Source organism: Aquarana catesbeiana, linkage group LG05 (assembly GCF_042186555.1).
Source record: "Aquarana catesbeiana isolate 2022-GZ linkage group LG05, ASM4218655v1, whole genome shotgun sequence".
Classification (NCBI taxonomy): Eukaryota; Metazoa; Chordata; class Amphibia; order Anura; family Ranidae; genus Aquarana; species Aquarana catesbeiana.
In genome coordinates, this window is record NC_133328.1 from 645,105,609 (window position 1) to 645,120,137 (window position 14,529).

At 41.8% G+C, this 14,529-nt stretch overlaps 1 long non-coding RNA gene across 1 annotated transcript; it reads right to left on the reverse strand.

The window, feature by feature from the left end:
* Positions 1-1,270: 1,270 nt before the first annotated feature.
* Positions 1,271-12,303, reverse strand: LOC141146191 (uncharacterized). The gene is made up of 2 exons (XR_012244755.1): positions 11,856-12,303; positions 1,271-1,536 (listed from the first exon to the last, which is right to left on the reverse strand). It is a non-coding gene; the product is annotated as an uncharacterized lncRNA (long non-coding RNA).
* Positions 12,304-14,529: the final 2,226 nt, after the last annotated feature.

The window sequence follows — 14,529 nt, forward strand, 5'->3', positions numbered from 1 at the left end:
CGCCGCACACTGACAGCTCAATGTAAAATAATGGTGACAAACGGCCTCAGCTTCAGCATATCAGTGCTGGTTCATAAAGACATATTGCCCTCTCCTGGTCAGAAGAGGAAATACATAACTCATGGATGGGCGTTGAAACACGTACCAGCAGATTTCTATTAGACATGCGCACTGCCAAAAAATGTGTTCGTTTTCTTTTCATTTGTTTTTTTGCTTTTTTCGGAAATTCGGAATTCGAAAATCTGAAAATTCGGATTTTCGAATTTTCAATTTTCTAATTTTCAGATTTTCCAATTTTTGAATTTCTGAATTCCGAATTTTCGAATTTCCGAATTTTCAAATTTCCAAATTTTCGAATTTCCAAACTTTCAAATTTCCGAATTTCCGAATCTTCAAACTTCCAAATGTTCGATTTTCCGAATTTTCAAATTTCCAAATTTTCGAATTTCTGAATTTCCGAATTTCCGAATTTCGAATTTCTGAATTTTCGAATTTCCAAATTTCCTAATTTCGAATTTCCTAATTTCAAATTTTCAAATTTTGAATTTTCAAATTTTCAAATTTTGAATTTTCAAATTTTCAAATTTTGAATTTTCAAATTTTCACATTTTGAATTTTCAAATTTTCACATTTTGAATTTTCAAATTTCCAATCTTTCGAATTTCCAAATTTCCGAATTTTCGAAATTCAGAATTTCCAAAATTCTGAATTTCAGAAATTTTCCAATTTCCGATTTTCAAATTTCCGAAATTTCGAATTTCCGAATCCCGAATTTCCAAAATTCCGATATTCCGAAATTCCGAACTTTCAAAATTTTGAATTTCTGAACTTACGAATTTCCGAAATTCAGAATTTTCCAATTTCCGAATTTCAAATTTCCAAAACTTCGAATTTCCGAAGTCCGAATTTCCGAATTTCCAAACTTCCAAAATTTCGAATTTCCAAATTCGAATTTTCGAATTTCTGAAATTTTCCAATTTCTAATTTTCAAATTTCCTAAATTTCTAATTTCCGAATTCCAAATTTGCAAAATTCCTAGTTTCCGAAATTCCAAATTTACTGAAATTTCGAATTATCGAAAATTCAGAAATTAAAAAATTTGGATATTTGGAAATTTGAAATTCGGAAATTCGAAATTCGAAAATTTAAATATTCGGAAATTTCGGAATTAACGAAGTTGTCAAAATGTCTAATTTCTATGTCTGCACCCTTGCTTTTTCATCTGCAAAATGTCACAGCAGAGCAAAAAGAGAGACAACAATTCGATGTCTTATTAGATGTATTTATTATCACAGTCATTTTTTTAATATTTAGGTTTTAAAAGCCATCATTTCATTCTTATGCTGATTTGTTATTGGGCGTTGTGCAGGATTTACAAGGAAGTATGTGATCAAGGAGATATAACTTCTCAACTTGTAAAAGATCACCAGGCTTGTTCCCTCCCCCGATTTTCACGCTGCGGGGCGCTGTGGCTGTGTCATCACTATCCCCGACTCCAGGCTCGGTGGACCTCGGACTTCCCTGAGGGGTCAGAATCTGAGAGAGAAACAGAGAGAGGGGTCAGGGATGGAGGTTACCCCCAGATAGTCACAATGTCCAAGAAACACTCATTTTTTGGAAATTTGACCCTTAAAATGTCATCTTTAACCACTTGACCTCTGGAAGGTTTTACCCCCCCCCCCCCACCCCTTCACGACCAGGTAATTTTTTTTTTAGCTATTCAGCACTGCGCTACTTTAACCACTTAAGGACTGGAAGGATTTACCCCCCTTAATGACCAGGCCATTTTTTGCAATACGGCACTGCGTCGCTTTAACTGACAATTGCGCGGTTGTGCGACGTTGTACACAAACAAAATTTATGTCTTTTTTTTTTCCCCCACAAATAGAGCTTTCTTTTGGTGGTATTTGATCACCTCTGTGGTTTTCATTTTTTGTGCTATGAACAAAAAAAGAGCGACAATTTTGAAAAAAAAAAAAAAAACAATATTTTTTGCTTTTTGCTATAATAAATATCCCCCCAAAAAATTTCTTCATCAGTTTAGGCCAATATGTATTTTGATGAAAAAAAAAAAAAAAAAAAAACGCAATATGCCTATATTGATTGGTTTGTGCAAAAGTTATAGTGGCTACAAAATAGGGGATATAATTATGGCATATTTTTTATTACATTTTTTTTTATATAATAAATATAATAAAAGTGTGGCACTATAGATCGGGGGACCCTAAAAGGGGGCCAACACCCTTCAGGATGGGGCTGTTACCTCCCATCCCTTGATTATATACACAGCCTGATAATTCTCCCGCTCTACAAGACTCTGGTCCGGCCGCACCTGGAGTATGCTGTCCAGTTCTGGGCACCAGTCCTCAGGAAGGATGTACTGGAAATGGAGCGAGTACAAAGAAGGGCAACAAAGCTAATAAAGGGTCTGGAGGATCTTAGTTATGAGGAAAGGTTGTGAGCTCTGAACTTATTCTCTCTGGAGAAGAGACGCTTGAGAGGGGATATGATTTCAATATACAAATACTATACTGGTGACCCCACAATATACAAATACCGGACTGGTGACCCCACAATAGGGATAAAACTTTTTTGCAGAAAGGAGTTTACCAAGACTCATGGCCACTCATTAAAATTAGAAGAAAAGAGGTTTAACCTTAAACTAAGTAGAGGGTTCTTTACTGTAAGAGCGACAAGGATGTGGAATTCCCTTCCACAGGCGGTGGTCTCAGCGGGGAGCATCGATAGTTTCAAGAAACTATTAGATAAGCACCTGAATGACCGCAACATACAGGGATATACAATGTAATACTGACACATAATCACACACATAGGTTGGACTTGATGGACTTGTGTCTTTTTTCAGCCTCACCTACTATGTAACTATGTAACTATGTAACTATGTGATCTGGTTTAGGAGCCCTCTGGCTCCCATCCCTCCCTGGAGATGCGATGCGTGCCGCGGACCCTCCTCCGCCCCTTTTACTTAGGGTGGGTGGACGTCCGTGCGCCGACGTCACCTTCTGTGTGTTGCAGGTGCGGTGTCACTGCTGCGGCGCCGCCCCTCCTAGTCCACGACAGTACCATCAGGCGGCTAGATGGAGGAGTGTACCGGCACCGACGCTGGGCGGCTCCCCGCCCCAGCCAAGGACCCCTCCCTCCTGCAGCGCATGCCGACGTGACGTTGGTGGGCGTTTGATGGTAAAGTTGATCCAGGGAAAATCCGATTGCCTCTCGAAGAAAGTTTTTCCCCTGCTGTAGCAAATTGGATCGTGCTTTTGCTGGGGTTTTCTCGCCTTCCTCTGGATCAACTGTGGGTATAGGATTGTGTATATGGGATTGTATGATATTATTTTTTATTTATTTATTTATTTTTATGGTTGAACTGGATGGACTTGTGTCTTTTTTTCAACCTGACTATGTAACTATGTGCCCTTATAGGCTTCACCCAGGCACGTCAGATTCACTTTGGTGTGAATCACATGAAGTACCTCGGATCCCTGGACCCTATGAACTGATCACTGTCTAATTGGTAATTAGAATTCGCCTGAAGTTGCACTGCTAGATTGTTTTATTCGACCTTTCTTGGTGATGCGTTTATATCCTTATCACTTTTCACTTTCACACCTCGGCTACCACCAATACCTTCTAGTACTTCAATCCCCCTGTTCTTTACTGAGCACAGGACATCTCACACCTGTTATACTATATATATATATTTTTTAGAAGTCCTTCAGTGATGGTTTCAGCACTTATGGTCACTTTGGCTACTTCAATTTCTTGAAATCCGTCTCCCCTGGATGATTTTCTTGCTGGACAGCAGGCCACTCACACCACCTTATCTCCCAGTGGGGATGCCCCCCGTTGAGGGTCCCCGATCTACAGTGCCACACTTTTATTTATTTATTTTATTTATTTATTTAAGGTACTTATATAGCGCCGTCAATTTACGCAGCGCTTTACATATACATTGTACATTGTACAACCCCCAAGAACACCACCCCAACCGTGAAGCATGGAGGTGGAAACGTCATTCTTTGGGGCTGCGTTTCTGCAAAGGGGACAGGAAGACCGCACCGTATTGAGGGGAGGATGGATGGATGGGACCATGTATCGTGAGATCTTGGCCAACAACCTCCTTCCCTCAGTAAGAGCATTGAAGATGGGTCGTGGCTGGGTCTTCCAGCATGACAACGAAAAAAAACACACAGCCAGGGCAACTAAGGAGTGGCTCCGTAAGAAGCATCCTGGAGTGGCCTAGCCAGTCTCCAAACCCGAACCCAATAGAAAATCTTTGGAAGGAGCTGAAAGTCCGTATTACCCAGCGACAGCCCCGAAACCTGAAGGACCTGGAGAAGGTCTGTATGGAGGGGTGGGCCAAAATCCCTGCTGCAAAGTGTGTGTGCAAACCTGGTCAAGAACTACAGGAGACGTGTGGTCTCTGTAATTGCAAACAAAGGTTTCTGTACCAAATATTAAGTTCTGCTTTAGATTCCGTCTCTCACAGTTGAAGAGTACCTATGATAAAAATTACAGACCTCTACATGCTTTGTAAGTAGGAAAACCTGCAAAATCGGCAGCGTATCAAATACTTGTTCTCCCCACTGTATATATAAATCCGGTATAATAATTTGAGGGGGTGATAAGGGACCATACCCAAAAATTTGCTGAAGAAAACAGCATCATTAGCAGTAATCAGCACCGGTTTACGAAAGGTCGCCCTTGCCAAACCAACCGATTAATCTACGAGGAAGTGAGCTGCCGTCTGGACAAAGGTAGGCCAGTGGATGTGGTGTATCTGGATTTTGCACAAGCCTAGTCCCCAACAAAAACGCTTAATCTACAAGCTGAGGCACGGCCCATAGGGTAGGTACCTGGATAGAGAACTGGTTAAGGGGGCGTGTCCAAATGGTGGTGAAAAATAACGTATACTCAGAATGGACTGTAGTAGTAAGTGGGGTACCCCAAGGCTCTGTCCCGGGACCAATTCTGTTTAATTTCTTTATAAATGATATAGGGGATGGGAAAAATAGCTCGATCTCAGTGTTTGCTGAAGACACAAAAATATGCAGGGCAAAAACAGCACAGCAGGATATAGAAGCTTTACAAGAGGACCTGAAAAAAATTATTGGAATGGGTTACTGCATGGCAAATGAAGTTTAACATTGGTAAATGTAAGGTAATGCACCTAGGGGCTTCCAGGATGGAGAAGGATCGAGGGGTCCTAGTAGAAGACAGACTGAGCAATAGCATGCAGTGTCAAGCAGCGTCTTCCAAAGCCAGCAGAATATCGGCATGTATTAAAAAAGGGAATTTACTCCAGGAGATAAAACGATTATTCTGCCACTTTATAAAACTCTGGTTCAGCCGCACCTGGAGGGGGGAGAGGGTCCAGAGAAGGGCAACTAAATTAATATGGGGGCTGGAGGACCTCAATTATGAGGAATGACTACAAGTACTTTATTTGTTCTCCGTGGAGAGGAGATATGATAGCGATGTACAAATATCTCAATGGCCATCCCAGCGTAAGTATGAAACTTTTCAGTCCCAGGGAGTGTAAGAGGACACGGGGCCACGCGATTAGATTGGAAGAGAAGTAGTTTAACCTTAAGCTGTGTAGGGGGGTTTTTCACTGTCGGGGCGGTAAGGAGGTGGAACTCTCTTCCACAATCAGTGGTTTCGGCAGGAAGTATTGATAGTTTCAAAAGATCCTTGGACATGCATCTAAGCAAAAACAATATAGGGGGATATGGAAAATGATTTTTCCACACACACATACCTACACAGGTTGAACTGGATGGACTGTTGTCTGTATTCAACCTTACTAACTATGTAATTTTGGCAAAGCACCTTTGGCACCAATTACAGCCTCAAGTCTTTTTTGAGTATGATGCTACAAGCTTGGCACATCTAATTTTGGGCAGTTTCTCCCATTCTTCTTTGTAGGACTTCCAAGCTCCATCAGGTTGGATGGGGAGGGTCGGTGCACAGCCATTTTCAGATCTCTCCAGAGATGTTCAGTCGGGTTCAAGTCTGGTCTCTGGCTGGGCCACTCAAGGACATTAACAGAGTTGTCCGTAGACAGTCCTTTGTTATCTTGGCTGTGTGCTTAGGGTCGTTGTCCTGTTGGAAGATGAACCTTCGCCCCAGTCTGAGGTCCACAGCGCTCTGGAGTAGGTTTTCATCAAGGATGTCTCTGTACATTGCTGTATTTATCTTTCCCTCGATACTGACTAGTCTCCCAATTCATGCCGCTGAAAAACATCCCCACAGCATGATGCTGCCACCACCATGCTTCACTGTAGGGATGGTATTGGCCAGGTAATGAGCAGTGCCTGGTTTCCTCCAGACATGACGCTTGCCATTCAGGCCAAAGAGTTCAATCTTTGTTTCATCAGAACAGAGAATTTTTTTATTGTCTGAGAGTCCTTAAGGTGGTTTTTGGAAAGCTCCAGGTGGGCTGTCATGTGCCTCTTACTGAGGAGTGGCTTCCGTCTGGCCACTCTACCATACAGGCCTGATTGGTGGAGGGCTGCCGAGATGGTTGTTCTTCTGGAAGGTTCTCCTCTCTCCACAGAGAAACACTGGGGGTCTGTCACAGTGACCATCGGTTTCTTGGTCACCTCCCTGACTAAGACCCTTCTGCCTCGATCACTCAGTTTGGCCAGGCGGCCCACTCTAGGAGTCCTGGCGATTCCAAACATCTTCCATTTATGGATGATGGAGGCCACTGTGCTCATTGGGACCTTCAATACTGCAGAAATGTTTCTGTACCCTTCCCCCGATCTGTTCCTCCATACAATCCTGTCTCGGACTTCATGGCTTGGTTTGTGCTCTGACATGCACTGTTACCTGCAGGACCTTCTATAGACAGGTGTGTGCCTTTCCAAGTCATATCCAATCACCTGAATTTAGCACAGGTGGACTCCAATCAAGTTGTAGAAACATCTCATGGATGATCAGTGGAAACAGGAGGCACCTGAGTTCAATTCTGAGTGTCATGGCAAAGGCTGTGATACTTATGTACATGGGAGGAGCCTGTGATACTTATGTACATGGGAGGAGCCTGTGATACTTATGTACATGGGAGGAGCCTGTGATACTTATGTACATGGGAGGAGCCTGTGATACTTATGTACATGGGAGGAGCCTGAGATACTTATGTACATGGGAGGAGCCTGTGATACTTATGTACATGGGAGGAGCCTGTGATACTTATGTACATGGGAGGAGTCTGAGATACTTATCTACATGGGAGGAGTCTGAGATACTTATGTACATGGGAGGAGTCTGAGATACTTATGTACATGGGAGGAGTCTGAGATACTTATTTACATGGGAGGAGTCTGTGATACTTATTTACATGGGAGGAGCCTGTGATACTTATGTACATGGGAGGAGCCTGAGATACTTATGTACATGGGAGGAGCCTGTGATACTTATGTACATGGGAGGAGCCTGTGATACTTATGTACATGGGAGGAGTCTGAGATACTTATCTACATGGGAGGAGTCTGAGATACTTATGTACATGGGAGGAGTCTGAGATACTTATTTACATGGGAGGAGCCTGTGATACTTATGTACATGGGAGGAGTCTGTGATACTTATTTACATGGGAGGAGTCTGTGATACTTATGTACATGGGAGGAGTCTGTGATATTTATTTACATGGGAGGAGTCTGTGATACTTATGTACATGGGAGGAGCCTGTGATACTTATGTATATGGGAGGGGTCTGTGATACTTATATACATGGGAGGAGCCTGTGATACCTATGTACATGGGAGGAGCCTGTGATACTTATGTACATGGGAGGAGTCTGTGATACTTATGTACATGGGAGGAGTCTGTGATACTTATGTACATGGGAGGAGCCTGTGATACTTATGTACATGGGAGGAGGCTGTGATACTTATGTACATGGGAGGAGTCTGTGATACTTATGTACATGGGAGGAGTCTGTGATACTTATGTACATGGGAGGAGTCTGTGATACTTATGAACATGGGAGGAGTCTGTGATACTTATGTACATGGGAGGAGCCTGTGATACTTATGTACATGGGATTTTTTTTTTTATAAATTTGCAAAGATTTCAAATAAACCTCTTTCACGTTGTCATTATGGGGTATCGTTTTGTAGAATTTTTAGGAAAATAATGAATTTAATCCACTTTGGAATAAGGCTGTAACATAAAAAAATGTGAAAAAAGTGAAGCGCTGTGAATACTTTCCGGATGCACTGTACCTCAATAGATAGCAGGATCAAATAAATTAATTATAAACTGTTGACTAGGTGGTATTACGTTCCATCCAAACTACACAGAATCTATTGAGCACTGTGATTTGAGTGTTGGGGAGAGTGTGGGGGCGAGGGAACGCATGCCCACATCTGGTGGCAGCGTCTAAGAATTCAGTTATACCAGGAGAAAGTTCTAAATATAATTAAGATGATCAGTAATTCTGAAATTTGGCAAGTTTCCTGGCAATGTTTATTATATGCTAAAAGCGAGACAAGGATGGATGAGCAAGTTTGGGGTGGAGGAACTTGGACAGCCTTCTCGGAAGAGTTGAAGCTGTTATAGCTGCAAAGGGCGGACCAACCCAATATTGAACCCTACAGACTAAGACTGGGATGTCAGTAAAGTTCATGTGTGTGTAAAGGCAGGTGTCCCGATACTTTTGGTAATATAGTGTATGTCTGGCCTTAGATAACAATGACAGCCTGTTTGATCCCATTCTTCACCCATAGTCTCCATGGCTAGAGACCATCTGCCCATCAGTGCATGCACCAGATTGTAATGTGGAGGCTCAAAGACAGAGATACCGAACATAAGTACACATCGTAACAATGGTTTCAGTGGTGACTACATAGTATCAATGTATAAGCAGACCCCATGTATGTATACTACATGGGCAAACGTCTTTGAACACCTCACACCATAGGATCTCGTTGGACATCCAATTTCTAAACCATTGGCATTTAATGGAATTGCCCATCTTTAAAGCGTTACTAAACCCACAACAGTAAAATCGGTCTGTATATGTAGTAAAGCATTGCTTGTTATACTCAGTGTAGAACCTAAGGGGCTAATCCTCCGCATTGTGTAAAAAAAATCTGTTTGATCCTGTCTTCTCTGATCCTCCATTTTTTTCCCCTGTCCCCAATCCATCTCCTGATAGTACAGAGCCTTTGGAGTCACTCTGCACATGAACTTGAACTCCATTGTTTAACCCCCTCCCACCTGGCCTATTGTAATATGACATCCGAGCAGGAGCCCTGTTATCCTGGGAGGACGTCATATGGCGTCCCACAGAATAGCACCTTGGGCACGCTATGGCGCGATCATCACCCGCTGTTTCCACTGGGGACAGACGATGACAGATCACTGTACCGCTCCACTGCCAGTACCATGTGATCAGCTGTGGCCAATCAAAGCAGATGACATGACAAGTGTACACAATGAATGGCTTTGATCCATGCCCTTCATGGTGTACTTTTGTAATGAGCTCTGTGATTGGTCACAGTGATCACATGGTACAGACAGGGCCAATCATGGCCCATCTGTACCATGTGATCAGCTGTGGCCAATCAAAGCCAATCACATGACAAGTGTACACAATAAATGACTTTGATCCATGCCTTTCATGGTGTACTTTTGTAATGAGCTCTGTGATTGGTCACAGTGATCACATGGTACAGACAGGGCCAATCATGGCCCATCTGTACCATGTGATCAGCTGTGGCCAATCACAGCTAATCACAATAGTAAACTCTGAATGAATAGTTTTTATTCAGAAAAAAATGGTTGCTTATACGGGTAACTGTAAAATCCACAGTAATAAGCAAGCACAGTGTGTAAAAAAAAAAAAAATCACCTCCCCAGAGTAGTACAGTGTTACTATAGTAACACTGTAATGCTCTGGTCACTGTATGTAAAAAAAAAGAAAACAATGTAATAAAATAGAAAAAAAAAATTATATATATATATATATATATATATATATATATATATATATATATAATTTTTTTTTTTTTTTTTTTTTTACATATTGTAGCCAGTCAGCATCTTTGATCACTGCTCCACCAGTTATATGATAACACTGTACTGGTAACAGTATGTTAAAAAAAAAATTGTGAAAAAAACATATATTTTTAAATGTCTTCATTTTCAAAAAAATTGTGACAAAAAAATGACGAGTTCAAAAATCTCGCCATGCCTCTTACTAAATACCTTGGACTGTCTACTTTCCAAAAAGGGGTCATCTGTACCATGTGATCAGCTGTGGCCAATCACAGCTAGTCACAATAGTAAACACTGAATGAATAGTTTTTATTCAGAAAAAAAATGGTTGCTTATACAGGTAACTGTAAAATCCACAGTAATAAGCAAGCATAGTGTGTAAAAAAAAAAAAATAAATAAAATCACCTCCCCAGAGCAGTACAGTAGTAACACTGTACTGCTCTGGTCACTGTATGTAAAAAAAAAAAAAAAGAAAAGAAAACAATGTAATAAAATAGAAAAAAATATTTACAAAATTGAAAAGAAAATATATATATATTTTTTTTTTTACATACAGTGACCAGAGCAGTACAGTGTTACTACTGTACTGCTCTGGGGAGGTGATTTTATTTATTTTTTTTTTTTTACACACTATGCTTGCTTATTACTGTATGTAAAAAAAAACTGTACTGTACTGTATGTAAAAAAAAAAAAGAAAAGAAAACAATGTAATAAAATAGAAAAAAATATTTACAAAATTGAAAAGAAAATATATATATATTTTTTTTTTTACATACTGTAGCCAGTCAGCATCTTTGATCACTGCTCCACCAGTTATATGATAACACTGTACTACACTGGTAACAGTATGTATAAAAAAAAAAAGATGTGAAAAAAAACATATTTTTAAATTTCTTCATTTTCAAAAAAATTGTGACAAAAAAATGACAACTTCAAAAAACTCACCATGCCTCTTACTAAATACCTTGGACTGTCTACTTTCCAAAAAGGGGTCATTTGTACTTTTCTGACATTTTCGAGCCCCAAGAAATGAGATCGGCCGTCAGTACTGATCTATTTTCAGATAAACAGTATATCCCATAGTTTGTGGACTGTATAACTTTCCTACAGACTAAGTAATATACACTGATTTGGGTTATTTTTACCAAAGAAATGAAGCAGAATACACTTTGGTCTAAATTTATGAAGAAAGATTATTTATTTGCAAAATGTTTGAACAGAAAACAAAGGAAAACATTTTTTTCTAAGATTTTTGGTATTTTTTCTTTTATTTAGCAAAACATAAAAAAAACCCAGTGGTGATTAAATACCACCAAAAGAATTAATTTGCAAAATTTACAAAAACTAAGAAAAGGCATCTTTTTTTTTCAAAATTTTCGGTCTTTTTTTGTTTATTTAGCAAAAAATAAAAACCCTAGTGGTGATTAAATACCACCAAAAGAAAGCTCTAACAAATATATAAAAATTTAGTTTGGGTACAGTGTAGGCATGACTGCGCAATTGTCATTCAAAGTGTGACAGCGCTGAAAGCTGAAAATTAGCCTGGGCTGGAAGGAGGTGAAAGTGTCCGGTATTAAGGGGTTAAAGGAAGGTCCACTGCTATTTGGCCATTTGATGTTTTTTTAGAAAAATTTCCATAAGCTTAATGGTACCTGTTCTAGTAGTCACAAATATAGAGTGAAGAAAAAGTATCCACCAAAGCCAGAAGTAATTATCCCCGGAACGTCTTCCCAGGATAACAGGTCTCCCACTACACCATCATATTCAGCTGGGAGATGTTCCCACCACTCATTAAACAGGACAGAAGTATCTTAAATGAGCCACCTACCTCACTCTCCTGGGTAGGTAGATGTTTATCCAGCTCTTTAGGTCTATATTTTCCAATCCGTCTCTTCTCTGTATACTGAGAACTCATGGATAACGTCAAACACAGCACAAAGGAGACCACAAAGACCAGAAAGGTGCTGCACAGAGGACTTGTCCCCGACATGTTGTCCTCACCGTCGCCAGGTCCTCCAATGTCCCATTCCATGCTTTACATTCCTTTTCGATTAGAATCAGCTTTCTGGGTGTGTTCAGGGTTGAGCCGCTCCTGACGTTGAGGTTGCTTAATGAGGAATCCAGAATTATAGAAATAACATTTGAAATTACAATACATTACAACGTACATTTATATGGTTTATCAGCAGTCATGAGTCTTGCCTGGACTTGACTTGTTTGACTGTCAGCAAGACAAGTCTACAGGCAAATAATTATGAGAGTCAAAGTATTGCAGTTTGGATATTTGCCTGGTTTTCATATAGAGTCACCAATCAGCTTCTGCCCTGCCTCCTGCGTGACATCAGAGAAGACCCAGTGCAAGATAAGAGTCTGAGGATGTTTGTAGGATGCTTCAAAATTGGTGGAAATCACATTAAAGTGTGCGCAAAGCAAAAAATGTTTTGGTTTTACAATGGGATGCACCGATACCAATTTTTTTTTACAGTGAGTACGCGTACCGATACTCTTTTTTTTCTTTAGTACTTACCGATGCCAATTACCGATCCCTACCGCCAGTGCTTTTTTTCTCATAGAATAGGTGCAGGAACTCCCCCCTTCTAAGTCACTTTGTGCCTCCACCCACCCCTGAGCACTGACGCTTGGTTTTACCCCTACCCAACTCTGAGCACTGACCCTTGGTTTTACTCCTACCCACCTCTGAGCACTAGTGATTGGTTCCACCCCATCCCACGTCTAAGCACTGACCCTTGGTTTCACCCCTACCCACCTCTGAGCACTGACCCTTGGTTCCACCCCTACCCGCCTCTGAGCACCGAACCTTGGTTCCACCCATACCCACCTCTGAGCACTGGCTCTTGGTTCCACCCCTACCCACCTCTGAGCACTGACGCTTGGTTTCACCACTACCCACATCTGAGCACTGACCCTTGGTTCCACCCATACCCACCTCTGAGCACTGACCCTTGGTTCCACCCCTACCTACCTCTGAGCACTGACCCTTGGTTCCACCCCTACCCACCTCTGAGCACCGACCTGTGGTTCCACTCCTACCCACCTCTGAGCACCATCCCTTAGTTGCACCCCTACCCACCTCTGAGCACTGACACTTGGTTTTACCACTGCCCACATCTGAGCACTGACCCTTGGTTCCACCCCTACCCACCTATAAGCACTGACCCTTTGGAGCCACCCATACCCACCTCTGAGCACTGACCCTTGGTTCCACCACTACCCACCTCTGAGCACTGACCCTTGGTTCCACCCCTACCCACCTCTGAGCACTGACACTTGGTTTCACCCCTATCCACCTCTGAGCACTGACCCTTGGTTCCACCCCTACCCACCTCTGAGCACTGACCCTTGGTTCCACCCCTACCCACCTTTGAGCACCGACCCTTGGTTTCACCCATACCCACCTCTGAGCACTGACCCTTGGTTCCACCCCTACCCACCTCTGAGCACCGACCCTTGGTGTCACCCATACCCACCTCTGAGCACTGATCCTTGGTTCCACCCCTACCTACCTCTGAGCACTGACCCTTGGTTCCACCCCTACCCACCTCTGAGCACGGACCCTTGGTTTCACCCATACCCACCTCTGAGCACCGACCCTTGGTTACACCCCTACCCACCTCTGAGCATTGACGCTTGGTTCCACCCCTATCCACCTCTGAGCACCGACCCGTGGTTCCACTCCTACCCACCTCTGAGCACTGACCCTTGGTTCCACTCCTACCCACCTCTGAGCACTGACCCTTGGTTCTACCCCCTATGCAGCTTCCAGTACAGCCCCGTTAAGAAAATACAGAGCCAAGTATCATTTTGTTTTGCTTAGTAATTTGTATGGAATTTGGTAATGATAACAAGAAAAGCAATAAAATAGATCCCCTACAGCCAGCAGCAAGAGACCCTTCCAGCAACAATAGACCCCCAGCGGCAACAACAGATCTCTCAGCAGCCAGCAACAGTAGACCCCTTCCAGCAACAATTGACCACCTCCAGTAAAAAACGATTCTTCACCAGCAAAAATAGATTGTCATGCAAAATGGTACAAAGCATTGAAACTTTATTGACAAGTGAAATACATTTATTTTTTGAAAAGAAGGGGACTTCTGCCATGTCAGATATAGAGTGTGGTGGTCCCATCCCTGGTGCAATTGAACAAAGAGAAACCCCCTGAATGGGACTTTGAAAGACAACCAACTCTGATGTAAAAATAAATATCTTTAATAATGAAACATAAATCTATACAAATGGGTAAAAAGACGTGCAACGTCTATACAGTACAAGTATTAAACACAAAACCAAAACACAAAGAAAATCATGATATACAAAAGAACATCAATACTCTCCATAGGGTAGTGTACCCTGATACCCGACGCGTTTCCAGTTTTTTAACACCTTCATCAGGGGTAGAGAGTGTAGAATAGTCAGATACATTTTAGTTCTAAAAATACAAAGAGACATATCAGAGAAGACATCGATTTGAAACATGGGCTGTA